Source organism: Lynx canadensis, chromosome C1, assembly GCF_007474595.2.
Source record: "Lynx canadensis isolate LIC74 chromosome C1, mLynCan4.pri.v2, whole genome shotgun sequence".
Taxonomy (NCBI): domain Eukaryota; kingdom Metazoa; phylum Chordata; class Mammalia; order Carnivora; family Felidae; genus Lynx; species Lynx canadensis.
In genome coordinates, this window is record NC_044310.1 from 165377594 (window position 1) to 165392782 (window position 15189).

Here is a 15189-nt window from a genome sequence, read left to right on the forward strand (position 1 = left end):
CACACAGCCCCTATCAACACTAGAATGGGCTCCAGCTTCCACCTTCAGTCAGTGGTTTTGATACTCAGTTCTGTTCCAGATCAGATGGGTAGGTTATAAATCCAGATTTCCAGGCCCTACCTTGAAATTCTCCATCAGTATGTCTAGGATGCAGGCTCTGGAGTCTTTATTTTCTAAGCATTCCCCAAGTGATGCTGATGAGATGCCATGTTGGGAAGTCACTGGCAGTTTTGCAGGACTGTGAGGGTACCAGAGAAATCCAGACTCTGCCAGTGTTCTGGTCAGAAGGCTACTGGTGAATACTGGCCTCTCTGGGCCCAGTAAGACCCTGGGTACAGCACTGGATATCTCTGGGATTTCAAGGAACACTTAGCCCCCAATAGTCCTTCTTGGAGGGGGCGGCAATGGCATAAGTGACTGTATATGTTCTCGTTGGTACCTCCTCAGGCTTTCTCTGGCAAGCTTATCAGGTGAGCTGAGTTCTCCTCCACCAGTGAGAAGCAGCAAGTTGAGCAAACCAGAAGCCAAGGTGTCTTCTGCTGTAGTCTGTGTAGAGGTTAACAACCTAGCTGTTGGCTCACTGCTTACTCAGGGGGGCTTCTGTGTCTTTCCATGTTCCTTGGACCACTACCACTGAAGTCTCCTAGGAATTCGACCTGACCTCAATGAGCAAAGGAAAATAACAATGCATAGGAAGGGATCCAGCCACCAGAGAGAAATAGAGCTGCTAAAGGAGACAGAAGAAAATTTGCAAATCAGCATCATCTAAGGATTATAGCAGGAAAAGGGGACAAAAAATGTGATTTTTCTTTTAAAAAAAAATCAGTAGAGGGGGCGCTGGGTGGCTCAGTCAGTTAAGGGTCCGACTTTGGCTCAGGTCATGATCTTGCAGTTTATGGGTTCAAGCCCCATGTCGGGCTCTGTACTGACAGCTCACAGCCTGGAGCCTGCTACATACTCTGTGTCTCCTTCTCTCTCTGCCCCTCCCCTGCTTGTGCTCTGTGTCTCTTTTAAAAATAAATAACTGTTAAAAATTATTAAAAAATTAAAAAAAAATCAGTGGCTAAACTGAAGAAGATAGATTTTGTTTAGATCCAAAGTAGTGAGTCAGAAGATCAAGGGAAAGAAATATATTGAAACACAAATAAAAACATAAATATTTGGAAATCTAGGAATCTGGAAAGAAATCTAGGAATCTGGGAAGAAAAGACAAAATACATGGAGGATAGATCCAGGAGGAAAATGAGCAAACACCACGAATTGCAGGAGGGGAAAAAGTAACTTACTGAAGAGAGGGAAATAATTAACCAAAATATGCCATTTCCCTAAAGTGAAGAAAGACTGAAGTCTGAAGAACAATGAAAAATACCCCACATCCAGGCACATTCTGATACAGTTTCTGAAATCTAAGGTAGAAGGAAAGAAAATCTACAAGTTGCTAAACAGAAATAATGAGAAACTTAAAAAGGAAAAGGAATCAGGCTGGTATTTGATTTCTCAATGCAACCTTGAAAGCAAAAGGTAACATCTGTGCACATGTGAGAAGTACTGGAGCCCTAGATTCCAATGCCCAGCAAAGACAGGCTTCACCTGCCAGTGTGAAGGAAAAATATTTGTGGCTAGGTAAGGATTCAGAGCTCGTCACCAAATAAGCAAGCTTGGACAGAGATTTTAAGAGAATGGAAGATGAAGAGGACAGGGAAAAAGTGGGGGGTGAGGAAACTTACAATATAGAGGGCTAAGTAAATCTAAATGGAAATAGCAAGAGATAGACTGGAATTATCTGAGTGTCAAATAAAGACTACTGAAATAAGAGAGATATTGACTGCTAGGGGGAGCCTCATAATCATCTAGAAGAAAAAGTATTAGACTTTGGCAGCAAGACTGAGGGTTGGGGGGTAGACATGAGGTGAGTGAGCACATGAGAGGAGAAAAGAAGGGAAGGAAAACACTCCATGATCTCAGCTCGTTAGAGGTGGAAGTAGAAATGTTCTAAAGGTGCGAGAGAAAGTGGGGAAATGGTTGACTCATTGCCTCCATATAACAGCAGGGTGCTCTGTGGGAAGAATTCTCACCCGTGGAGGTAGAAGAGCAGCTGGGGAAGCTGGAGAAGCACCAAAGACTTTGCCAGGGACCTGCTTCACTGATCCTGAAATAGTACCTGATGTTCCCTCAGCTGCACTCTGTTCTGACAACTTGGCTCCCATTTCTAACCTTGTCCCCGCTCTGGGAACTAACCTGCTCTGACCTTGTGGAGTGCTCCAATTCTTAATCATTTACTTTGGGGCCTGAGCTCCTGGAAACCCGGGCTCCAGCCCTTCACGGACGCAAGTCACCACACTTCACTGCTACATGGGCTGAGGGCAGCACTAAGGAGTTTAGGCAGCTCATAGGAAGTTTGCTAAGGAGGGTCTGGGTGGAGCCCCAGATGGCTCTGGATCTCCGAGCTCTGGAAAGAAAGAATGGAGGTTGACTCTGGAGGTGTTCTAGCATAGTATTCTAAATAGCTTCTTGGACCAGTTTAAATCCCTTGAGAGTGCTGGAACTATTCTACTCACCTTTCTTCTTTCCTGTCTCACCCAGACTTTTTCTAATTCTGAACTCCATTTTGAATTGTTGGGCTTTTGTGTAACTTGCAGCCTTTCATTGGATTGCCTGTAGCATTCAAGGACTTCAGGAAAGCATTTGAGAGACCTTTGTCTTATCCTCAGCTCAACTCATTAGAAACAAAGGAGAGTAGGTCTGGGCCCTGTGGGTATCACTTGGAAAGTCCAAAAATGATTGAAGGCTAACACCTTCTAATCTAATGCCAGAGAGGTTGAATAACTTGGCCATGGTTAGAACACCTGTTAGTGTCAGAGCCAGGATCAGGATCTCATGATTCCTGGTCCAGGGCTTTCTCTAACAAACCCTGCTGCCCCTTCCAAGTCCCCCTTCCAGTTTGAGGCAGAATTTACCAACATTCAGGTAATGCATTCAGATGATGCATTTTAACATAATGATCATATTTATACTTCTGTACCAAGAAAATTCTAGCACATGGAAGCATTTTTTAATAAATCTAACAAATGATAAATGATATAATTTATTCAAGAGACAATGTTCTTAAAATTGTAATTACCACTGAGAGGAAATAGCTTTCCTTTCTGATGATTTGATTAAATGGAAATTTTAGATTGAGTGCATTTTATGGACTCATATAGTAGAACTGTCTGCTAAACAATCTAAGAAAGAGAGTGGACAAGATTATAAATTTCTATTCTGAATATGAATCAAGTCATATTTCTCATCATTCCAGTTACTTTTATAAAGATAACACCAGGTAAATAAAGCTCTTTTTCTGTCTTACCTATTCATGTCTTATTAAATACTAAGTTCAGCAGTGTCCTCTTCCTTGTCACAACAGTATACACGTAATTCTTGGAAGAGTCATGAACCACAGGGTGCAAGAAAAAAGCTTCTTGCTCTTGCCTAGTGTTGCTGGATATAAACTATGGGCATGAGACAGTAGTTATTTTATTATTCCTCTTAAAGGTCACAAAGGATAAATGATTACAATAACATTTCACCCACTGATTCTAGGTTTTTACTAGTAAACCCTGATATTGATTTTAAAGGCTGCAAATCTCTTTATTCAAATATTTCTGATCGGGCCATAAATCCTCTAAATTCAAATCTTTTTCTGAATGAAAGATCTATGAAAAGAGATAATGGATTTCATGGGCTGTCAAAGCACAAAACGTTGCATTTCATAGTTTGTCATTGAGAATATGATATAAAACGCCTGAAGGTAGATTATTTATATTGATAAAATTATTCTTTGACATTGGAAACTGTTTTCTGGGGAGTAAAATAAAATGTCGAAATAGCTTTTTTTCTTTTTTGCCAGAACTAAAAATGTTCTGCCTTTGAATTAGGCAGTAAAAAATAATGTGAATAAATGTCAAAAGCTATTTTCTTTGAGTCAAATGCAGAGTATACTATTGCAAATATAGGCCAGAGTGGACTACCTTCCCATTAGACACAATATATTTTAGCAACCATCTAAGATGATTTTTACTGGATATAAAGCAGTTCACTTTTAACTGCCCTTTGTTTTGTCTTGCTTGTTTGTTTTTGGTTGTTATTATTTTTTTTTTTTACACTTCATTCCCAGAGGTCACCAAACATTAGAGTCATAGTTCAGACAAATTTAGTACGTCAGAATTATTCTTTGCTTTCTGGGTGATGATTGTGGGATTTGAGAAGCCAGTTAGCTTTGTTATTTTCTGTGGCTACAGACAGTGGTCCTTACCCCAGCCATCTATCTTATCAATAAATGTGTCGTGAAGGGGCTCATTAAAGGAATGTGGCCAGGTAAAGCAAATCCAATTCTTATATCTCCCCAAAGAATTAGGAGTTGATGTGTCACAGAGACGGGCCTGGAAAGTCATCTTTCCATTATAAAGACATCAAAGGATGCTCACTAGACAAAATAAAAACTGGCATATGTGTATGTACATCTATGTATCTAAATATAAATATATACATGTCCACTCATCTGCGATTTTAAGCCTCATAAATCATTTTGCAAATAAGGACTGCAGTTATAGGATACCAACTTTTAAAAGTTGAAAAATGCTACAAAAATATTTATATTTCGAGACTGAAGTCTCAATATAGTGAAATTGTTCACATATAAAGTTATAAACGTGTAGCATTTTCTGTATTGTCATTTCCCTTAACTAATGGAACAAGGTATACCATACATTTAAGAGAACGGCTTACTACAAAAAAAATTTATAGACAGTAGTTTCATCCTAGCTTCGTGCTGACTTGAGCAAGTGATTTTATGTCTCTGAGCTGCAGCTCCCCATCAGGTCAAGGAGGCCCAAATCCACTAATCTCAAAGAGTTATTCTGATGATTAAATTAAGATAACACATGTAAGGTGCCTGGTACATAGTAGGTCCTCAATAGATGATAGCTAGAATAATAGTAGTAGTAGTAGTAATAATAATAATAATAATAATTGTCATTACTATTATTTTCATTACACCTAATTTGAATAAATTCTACGGCTCTTGGCCATTTGGCATGGACTATGGTCACTATTTTACTGTGACTTAGAAACTGCTGATGCTTACAGATTCCCGACTACAAATGGAAAAATGATGAGGTAGCTGGGAAAAGGAATAGGTCAGATAATTCAAAGAATGTCCTGGGCAGAAGGTAAGATGCAGGCTTAGAGAGCTCCCTTCTCCGATCCTGAAAACTGGAGTTTAGGTTTCATTTACAACAGTACATATAATCTCAGCCGCACATAAGAAACCTTGCCACCTCTGCCCAGTAAAACACAAATCACTGACTCCCCATTTTTATTTTAGGCAGTTAGATAGTTAGTACATCGTTAATTCCTGCACATTCTCAAGCTCAATATCATTGTCAGTTCCATTTTATTTCCACCTCCTTTCTGAGATCCCTGGTTGGAGGTAAAGACCTGCTCTCTGAGTGTCTTTGGGTATTCTAAGGCAATATGAATCTTTAGGAGCGCCCCTTCTTTGAGGCAATTTACAACTCAAAACAGCAACACATTTTCTTTTCAGGGTGGAAATACCGACAATAAAAATGGAGCAGCTTTGAAATATACATTACTGTAATTAAAGTAACTTGATCTTCGGAAATTTCTGAGAGAAGTCTTTATGGCAACTATTATTTAATGATGAGCATGATAATTAAAGGCTCAATCTCAGAATACTATCAATGCCAGGATCTGGATGTCCTGCAGCATTTCAGATCACAGAACGTGGCCGCTGGCAGATGCCTCTGCTTGTCCTTTTTTTTGTCTGTGCCTTTCCTTTGAGGACAGCATGTGCTCAGAATGGTGTTCCCTGTTACAGAAGCCATTCACAGATGGGCTTTGAAAAAGGTGTGGTCAAAAGTGGCTGGGCAAAGTTGACACTCTACCATACGAGGCACAATGCCCATAAAGGCATAGGGTCTCAGAAATGGTGCAGTAAAGTCAGCTTTTTAGCATTATTTAATCGAGTAGTTACCAGAACACTTTGTGTGGGTGTGTGGAACATTATTAACATTTTGTGGAAAGGTGTTCTAATGAGACACCGGTTTGGAAAACATTAGTTACAGGTATGGTTTTCATTCCTAGCTCCATAATAGAATCACCTGGGAGCTTAAAAAAAAATACACACACACACACACACACACACACACACCCCAATGCCAGCCCTTTGCCCGCTTCTTTTCAACCAGTCTGGGGGTGATACTCAGATATTGGTATTGTTTTTAAAGGCTCTCTTTCCTGGGTACGTCTAATATCCAGCCAGGGCTAAGAATCTCTGATATAGGCCTACCACTTATGTCCCCTGGTTGTCCCCTTTCTAGTGCACAGAACCATAGTGAGTATGAGGAAAAAAAATCCCTCCAAAGCTCTAATGTGTGAGAGAAAGAAGTTTTCTCTGGGATCAGATCTGGATCACTAATTGACTTTGAAGTTTTAGCTGATATGTTGATTTGCTGGTTTCACTGGCCCACTCCCTATCACACTTCCTTCTCCTTGGTAGTTGCCATTTTCAGTGGGAAGGAACAAGCTGCCTGTTTTATCCAGAACTTTCTCTGAAAAACCTGTATCTGCTAATATCATGACTTCAGGTTAAGTGAGGAATTGCTCTTCCTCACCAAAAATGGTGAGAACCTCTGTTGTAGGTAAACCTTTTAAGACTTCTCTATGACTTACAGTAGCCTGTCTCCCACTTGAGCTAGTAAGTGATAGGAACCCCCAAAATGTCCACCATTAGTGCAGTATACTTGGGAAATGAAAGCCAGTGCAATAGCCTGGTGCCTGGAGCCTTGGAAAGCCTTGTCTAACATAAATTTCTAGCTCAAATTTTCACCTTGTCTCTGAGCTTTTCTAAAGTCTTACTGGAATAGAAAAGAATTCTATTCTTACCGGAATAGAAATGGTTAAATAAGGAGCCAACATTTGCAGATTAAAAAGTCCAGAGAGAAAAACTGGATAATTTTATGGACTCCTTTTATAATCCACTACACAAATGTGATTCTTCAACCTTTTTGTTTAAGGGTATAAGAGAACGAGAGAAGAGATTTAATATTTATCAAGCTCTGCGATGTGCTAGGATAAATACAGTTCTCTCCATATTGTCATCTCATTTCATCTTCACACTACTGCTTAGGATGGTTCCTGTTAGCCCACTTTTCTGACTGTGGAAAGGGGGGTTCGAGGGGTTTAACTCCTTTGTGGGCACTGCCCACAGTTCCACGAGCTGTGCCTTGAACCCAGGTCTCGTGATGGTGTTGGTGATGGTGACGGTGACAGCAAAAGTGGCCCAGACCAACATTTCCCCAGCTCCGCAGAGCCCCCCACCCCCCCACAAGAAATAGGCTGGGACTCCAATCTGAGCTGGATGAGCTGTTTAGCACTCAGAAACTTCCAGGTTTTTCATTCATCCTGCATCTTGACTCTCAGTTTATTGTGTGTCATCTCAAAACTGGTATTTTAATCTCATAAGTCTTTTTCCTACAATGTTCTACTCTGCACTTTGAAACAGGAGAAGCAGCTATGCGGTACAGAGGGACAGCATGTCCTGTCCATGGGTTCATATTTCAATACTTAAAAAACACACAGGTGTGTAGGCAGGCTTGCATAATGGTAAGAACATGAACCTTGTATTAGACTCAGGTTCAAATCTTACTCTTGTGATCTACTAACTCTGTGACCTTAGGAGAGTCACATTACCTCTTATCCCTCAGTCCTTCCTCTATAAAATGAGGTAATGATAAAATCTATCTCATAAATTCATTACAGAACAAGATTACAACTCAGGTCTCCTAGTTTAGTTTCCATTAGATGCATAAATCCAAACATTTAAAAGATAGAAATGTTTCACAACATTCCAAGGCAAGAGATATTTTTGACTGCCTACCATATACCAGGCATTGTGTTAGGCACTGAAGATACAGCAGTTTTCAAGTAGCTTAGAGTCTAGCTAAGGCAAATTTGCCTGCATCATTTTTTATACCCATTAGAGATACACAGAGATGATATTCACATACTAATTTATTAATAGGAGTCTACAGAATTAACATGCATGTAATAGTATTGGATCTACAGTTAATATGTTGCCCACTGTTAATTATAATTACCATTAATTATGGTTAATTTCCAATCTGACTTAACTCTTGGCAAAGCGGACAGACAGCACCTTCCTTCCATTTTGCTGCTTTGAGCAGGCAAGAGCAGCAGCCCAGTGAATCGGCAGGGAAGTCTACACTGAATGCTCTTCAAGTAAACGGCCTCTTCTGCATTAGACCAGTGACAGGATAAGTATGTGCTCCTGGCATCGAATCCTTGAGTTTAACTGTTTGTAATTATTGAGAGTGTATGCCCTCCCATCATACAGCTTAAAGTGACAAGAGGCTGGGTTCTCAGCAAGGACTGGGCACCACCATTTTAAGTATTTTTTTTCCCCTTATCCGGCTTACAATTCCCCAATTGCTTTGATTTCACATACGCACCCAGTCAATATTAATTTTCTGCTCTATAGTAACAATAAAAGAGTAAAATCAGAATGAGGAAACCCTGTTTTCCTCTATAGATAGATTGCATGGGAACAGTCAAAGGAGAAGTCAGAGGACGTGGTGAAATAGCCTGTTATTCAAAAACTGGGCTACCTTGACTTATTCCTGGGTTTTCTTGGAGAGTGGGGCAGGGGTCAGCCTGAAAAATTTAGGTAGAACTTTTTTAAAAATTTTATTAAATGTTTATTTATTTACTTTTGAGAAACAGAGAGAGAGAGAGAGAGAGAGAGAGAGAGAATCTCAAGCAGGCTCCACACTGTCAGCCCAGAGTCCTATGTGAGGCTCAGACTCACAAACCATGAGATCACTACCTGAGCCGGAACCAAGAGTCAGACACTCAACCAACTGAGCCACCCAGGTGTTCCTTAGGTAGAACTTTTTAAGCGCAAGATAATTCACAAGATCAGATATTGATAAAGTAGCTCGTGGGATTGATTTGCATTTAGAATATGCACTATACATGGCATCCTCCCTCTAATAGAGGAAAGCTTAATTGTTTCCGCAAAAAAAGCTCTAATTTATTTCTCACTGGGACTCCAAATTCAGCAGCACTTCCTTTGATCAGGCAGATGAAATTGGGAGCCAAGATTGATCTTTTATGCATCCTATGACACTGCAGATGAAAGCTACCTGCCCTGTTACAGCGCTATTCTTTAACATTTTATTTTTTTATTTTGGGGGGGATGAAATATCATGCTTTACACAATACTTATAAAATGTCACATTGGCCACTGAGAGGCTCCTGTGTTCAAACATCTAGCCTCCCCTCCCCGCTGGTTCCTGCCCCTCTTCCAGTGTCCCATCTTGATCTTCACAGCTGAAGTCTATCCGGGTTGTCCTCCTTTCTAGCTGACAGCAAGAGAGCCAATGAAAAATACCTTTTCCTGTTGCTGGGTGACTATGAACATTTTGAAAATATGCCCCATAAATGCAGCAACTTACAAGCTTGCCATTGGCTGGCTGGGGACCCTGTGCAATGCTGACGCATGAGGCGGGCAAAAGAATGACAGGTGGGAAGGGCTATGCAAATATATTACCAGCCTGATGTTCCACTGGAGAGGAAAACTATTTCAAGGCTGAGTGACAACTATAACATACCCTGTTAGAAGAAAAATAAATCTCCCTGCGTCTACATTTAGGCATCTGAAGAACAGTTATGGGAATATGGCAGAAAAAAAGAAAAAAACTCAAGGTTGTCTTACCCTCACATATCCGTTTCATGGTCTGATTAGCAGTTCTACCTGTCCTAGAAATATATGTGTATTTCTATATACCTTTTGCAGTTATGTATTGATGCATTTTAGAGTCCAAACTTGTTTATCCAGGGAAATAATTTTAAACAATGTCAAGGAAGCCTTTAAAATTTTTCTTTGTCTCCTTGTCTCTAGTGTCCTCTCCTTCACCTTCCTCCCCTGACCTCCAAGTCTCAACACCCAGCAGCCGCAGGATGTGGTCAGTGTCAGTGCAGTACTGACTGCATTTTATCTCACTCTGTCCACTTAAAATATTTGCATCCTGGTGGGAGGATAAGAAAAGTCTTGTCTAAACAGCTTTGGGATTCTTTTGGCAGCCAGAGAAAGCTGTTTGGATACAAGTAACTGCTTTTGCTAACACCAGGGTTAACTGTTCATACACAAATCTGCCAGAGAGCCTCTAGGAAAGAATGCCCTTCTCCTAACTGAATTCTAATGAGGCCAGGAAGTAGATTAGGACTTGAGCTCTTACTGTGAGTTTCAAACATCAGATCTAGGGATGTTTGGCCTCTCGATCTGCTCGATTCTCCAGTAAATCCTATCTAGTTCATGAAGAAATGGCCACTTGAGAAGGAATCTGTGGGTTATTGGTTGATCTAGTTGAAAGGGGCTTTCCTGGTTCTACATTTAGCACCTCCAGGGCAGAAAAGCGATAGAAAGATGTGACTGTCATGTGATCAGGTGAGATAATTGTTAATGAGGAGTTCCTGGGCCGATTTATATTTATTTGCCTTACAAAATTCGGGTGAGTTTGAGAGCCAAATCAGGGTGACCGTCAGTGGGGATTAGCTGTGGAAATAGAAATGCCTTAAGGATATAATAATACATTCTTTTCAATAATGCGATCCAGACAAAGTCACTTAGGAAACCACTATGGCAGATAGGTCAGATAGACACTGGTGTCACTTAGTGTCTACATTAATGAATTATGAAGGGGGAGTTGTGAGCATCTCAGCTGTGCTCCAGGAATTGTGTGCTTTCCACAAGAGAGGCCACAATAGGTTGGATAGGGACCAAAAGTCACATCTTAAAGTTCTGTGCATGTATACCTCATCTGTGAAGGACAGCTATAAGACTATCTACCTATATCCCTCTCCTTTCAAGGAGACCATGCATTCTACTCCAGCCAGGTGTTTCCACTCTGGACCTGACATATTGTTCTAGGACTATGCCCCTGTCACAGTTGGTTGTCACAGTTGGTTGGTCCAGGGATCAGCACTTGACCCAAACTGGACCCACTGGCAAACTTCCCTGAGATTCTCCAAACTGCAACTTGGAAATAGTTCTTTCTGGAAGGGATTGCTGAAAGATGAGAAACTTAGGCCTTGACACAGGCCACGTTTATACCCTTTGTAAGGAAAGCCAGACTGCACTGAGCATACCCAGGGGTTCCATGCTGCATGCATGTATACGGCTCTGCACATTTGGCTCAAGGGGCCCCCGGGTGCTTGTTGCTGCCAGCTCCAGGAGTGGCCAGGGGAATCTGCCTGCAGTGGTTGGCTTTGCAGGAGTGCAATCGGTGGGGCAGGTTGTCCTGCATTCTGGGACCTGGCAACCACTCAGCCCTGCCTTCTCATGAGTGAATCACGATGCAGTGGGAGCAAGAGCTCACAGAGAGAGAGACGCCTGATCACAGCCTAGTGCAGACAGGGACATTCCTAACAACAGCATACTTGGACCTTTGGTTTTTTAAGGGGGTTATCAAAATAATCAGCCTTTGCTCTCACACATAACTCTTCAGAGAACCAGAGGAACGCTGTTTTCAAAGGGATCACTGATGGTCTGAAAGATATTCTAAGCAGAAAAGTAAGTTTCTCTGTGATTTTAAAGGGAGGGTGAGTTCTATGATTTTTCGTATTAGAGCAAAGTAGTCATAGGGAGCCTCTCTCCCTCTTGTCTTTCTTGTCTAAATTCTAGGGCTTTCCTGCTGGTGGTGAGGGGGAGAGTGCAAAGTGTCCTTCTTTAAAATCCAGCTTAACATTTCATGTTTGACAAATTTAAGCCAGTGGTGAGGATGGCCACCTGTTCCTGCAGAAACCACCACAAAACTTGATTTTCACAGAACTCCCTTCTGTCTCTGGAAAGGCCCAAGATTAATTATAATGTATGTTAGGAAAGTGAACCTAGTATACAGAAGAATGGGATCATTCAGCACAAGAACTGTTTGGGATTTACCCTTTGAGGGGAAAGATCACTTTTAGATCCTACAACCTGTCCCTTGATGTTGATATTCCAGAATGCTGAAGTCTGAGAATACACATCTGCTTAAGTAGTAGTCCTGGATTGTCTCACCACTATGTAACCTTGAACACACACACACACACACACACACACCCTTAGTACAGTCTGTTGAAATCTGAACTCGTCTATTAAGAACCTAAGCCTTAGAATTCAGAAGGGCTCATAACCAGACCAAGCCAGGACCAGAAGAATGTAAAGCAGGAAGGATTCCATGTCTGTTATCACAGAAAGGGGATATCACAAATTCAGCATGCTTATCCCTATCTCGATTTCTTAATTTGTAATACAGGGAAGGCACTGAAAACACACCTGGCACCTGGTAAAATGTTCATTAAATGTTTGTTATTTTCCAGGTGACCGTCACACCGAGTGAACTGAGCACATACTGGGTAGGAGAGTCCCAAAAAAGGACCTCAGCAGCAGGAAGTGAGGTCTCCAAACTGGCAGTATGCAATGTCCCTCAGCTGCCTGGTCCATAAACGGGATAAAGTCACTGATTCCTCCTTTAAAGGCTTCTGTTAACATCCAATGAAATAAGAGCTGTGAAAGCACACTGAATCAGAAGGAACGCTGTGGCTATAAAACACTACTCTTAGCGAGTAGCAATATTTAAAAGTATATAATGATTGGTATCATGTTATCCTACAGTAAGCCCAGAAAATGTATTTGAAAGTCCATCCACCTGTAGATGGTTAACTGTGGAATAGCGTTTAAGCCTTTTATCCCTGGATAGGTTGAAAAAAGCCTACCCTTTTTAAAGTCTCACCAGCCCTTCTTACAATCTCCTCTTTCATGGGTGTGTGGATTTGATTACAATGAGACTAAAGGAAGTACCTGTAGGCCCTGCTCTGGGCCAGCTTCTAGGGCCAGCTATGAGGCCATTCTACACAGCCCCCAACCTGGGGGTAGGAGATAAAATCTATTTTGAGCTTGGAACCCTTCTACAATGTGGTCTTGTAGAAAGGACTGTAGAATTTTCTTTTATGGTGTGACTATAACAGATTTTCAACTTTTATTAAAATTCTTACTTCTTTACTAATTTCTTTCAGTCCCAATCATATATTTGAGGCCCTGGATAGAAACATCAGCCTGTATTGCCTGACAGCCTTAGAATAGTCTCTGTGGCTATTCTTGTTCATAATGCTGAGTTTAATTTCTCAGGTTTATGTATATTGGCATCAAATCCAAAGATAGCAAAATCCTGCACAGATACTGTGTCATTGACTATGGATGTTCTAGTGCCTGGGTAAGGTGTTGTTTTTGCAAACTCCATGAATTGCTTCCAGGGTAACAAAAGGAACCCCAAACAGAGTTACTATTCCTCCGGCACCCATCACCAGCATTCCTGCTGAAGGGGAGAGTGCTGAATGGCTCCACCAGCTCTCGCAATGACAGGAATGCATTCAAAGGCACAGGGCACAGCCACACAGATGGATGGGTTCAAGTCCTGTTTATACACATACCGCAGTACACGCAGCAATAAAAATAATTAATGGCGCATCCGACCTCTGGATACCCACCACACCACGTCGTCATCAGCTCCCAGCGCCTCCACAGCGGCTCCCCTGTACCCGCTGGCTGGTTCCTTGGGATCCAGCCAGCAAGAGGGCTTTGCTCAGGCTTTGTTGATAAGGCTGAACCAGAGGGGAGATTTCCCCAGTCCTTGCACCTCGTGCCTCGGCAAATGAATAAGCTGCCTGTGTCATTAACATATTCTAGGTCATGTGCGCACACAAACATTATTATATCTTGAAATTACTTTTAAATTACTGTCTTTTGGGTTTTAAACATTTTTCCTAGAACTGTGGCTCAGTAAATCCTTACGTGGAGCAAGGATGGCACCCAGTGGCCAAAACGTTTCATCTCAGATCTTGTTTTCTCACAGATTTTCCATTGCTTGTCTCTTTGGAGATAACGAACTGCCATAAGATCTTTTTTCCAAAGCCAGGGTTGAAACTCTACATCACTTGACTATCCCTTTAAGCTAAAGCACATGCAAGCACACGCGCACGCACACACACACACACACACACACACACCATACATATTCACATATACAAACTGAGGCAATATACAGAGGTTAATTCAGAATCATAACTTTCAAAAATCCTTAAAAAGACCTTAGAGTCTTATGTTAAAGTCGTCATATTTCAGATATGCAGATTACTGCCCATGATGTCCCTAATAGCATGTATCGCTATAGGAAATATTATACAAATATAAACCCAATCTCACATTCTTCACTTCATATCTTTCCCAAAATAGTCTCTAGTTCATGAGTTCTCATGCCTTAAACATAAGACTTTATCTCCTGACAAGTGCTTTATCCTTAAACGGATGTTCACAATCTCACATCCTTGTTATCTGTCTTACAAGGTACTTGGCAGGCCTGGAGAATACAGGATAATAAAGTGGGACTGCTCTCTTTCCTTTGAGCTTTCCAGATGTCGAGAGATTTCTATATAGCTAGATAGCCAATCAGACTATAAGGAAGACAAGCAAGATGTCAGAATAATGGATCATATACCTACTTGCTAAGAATGATGCAATATCTCCATAATGTTTGCTGTTTCCAATTTCCTTAGGTTTCTAAGCAGTCTGAAACCCCAGGGCGAGAAGTCACATGGATAGCACAACCATAATACAAAAAGAAGTTTCTAATAAAATAGCATTATGTATCAGTTGCCCAAAGAGTACCACAAAAAGCCTCTTTTTAAATGTCTATGTTAAAGTTCAGCCTCAAATTCCGTTTTTCTCAGACATCAACCCCATTCAGGCTTATTTGGCCCCACAAACTGTCAAAATGCCACAGTTTCCAAGAATAACAGTTACATCAAAAGAAATGACTTCAGGATAAAATTCCATGCTATTGCTTACATTTTCCTCTTCAGTACTTGAAATGAAGCATTGTCTTCAAGGTCAAAACAAAACACTAGACAGAAAAAAATCAAAGCCAAATACACGCATTTTTCTTGCTGGTTCTTTGGTTCTTGGTCACCTTGTATGTAAATTGGAGCTATAATGACCCTGCCCTCAACAAGAGGTTGTGAGGCTCCAGTGAGATAAAGGGTAGGAAAACGTTTTTTATGCCCTGCTAAGTA

General features: G+C 41.1%; 1 protein-coding gene across 2 annotated transcripts in view; it reads right to left on the minus strand.

The window, feature by feature from the left end:
• PDE11A (phosphodiesterase 11A) overlaps positions 1-15189 on the minus strand; it is a 412306-nt gene that overhangs the window by 109368 nt on the left and 287749 nt on the right. The gene's annotated exons all lie outside the window — the stretch shown is intronic.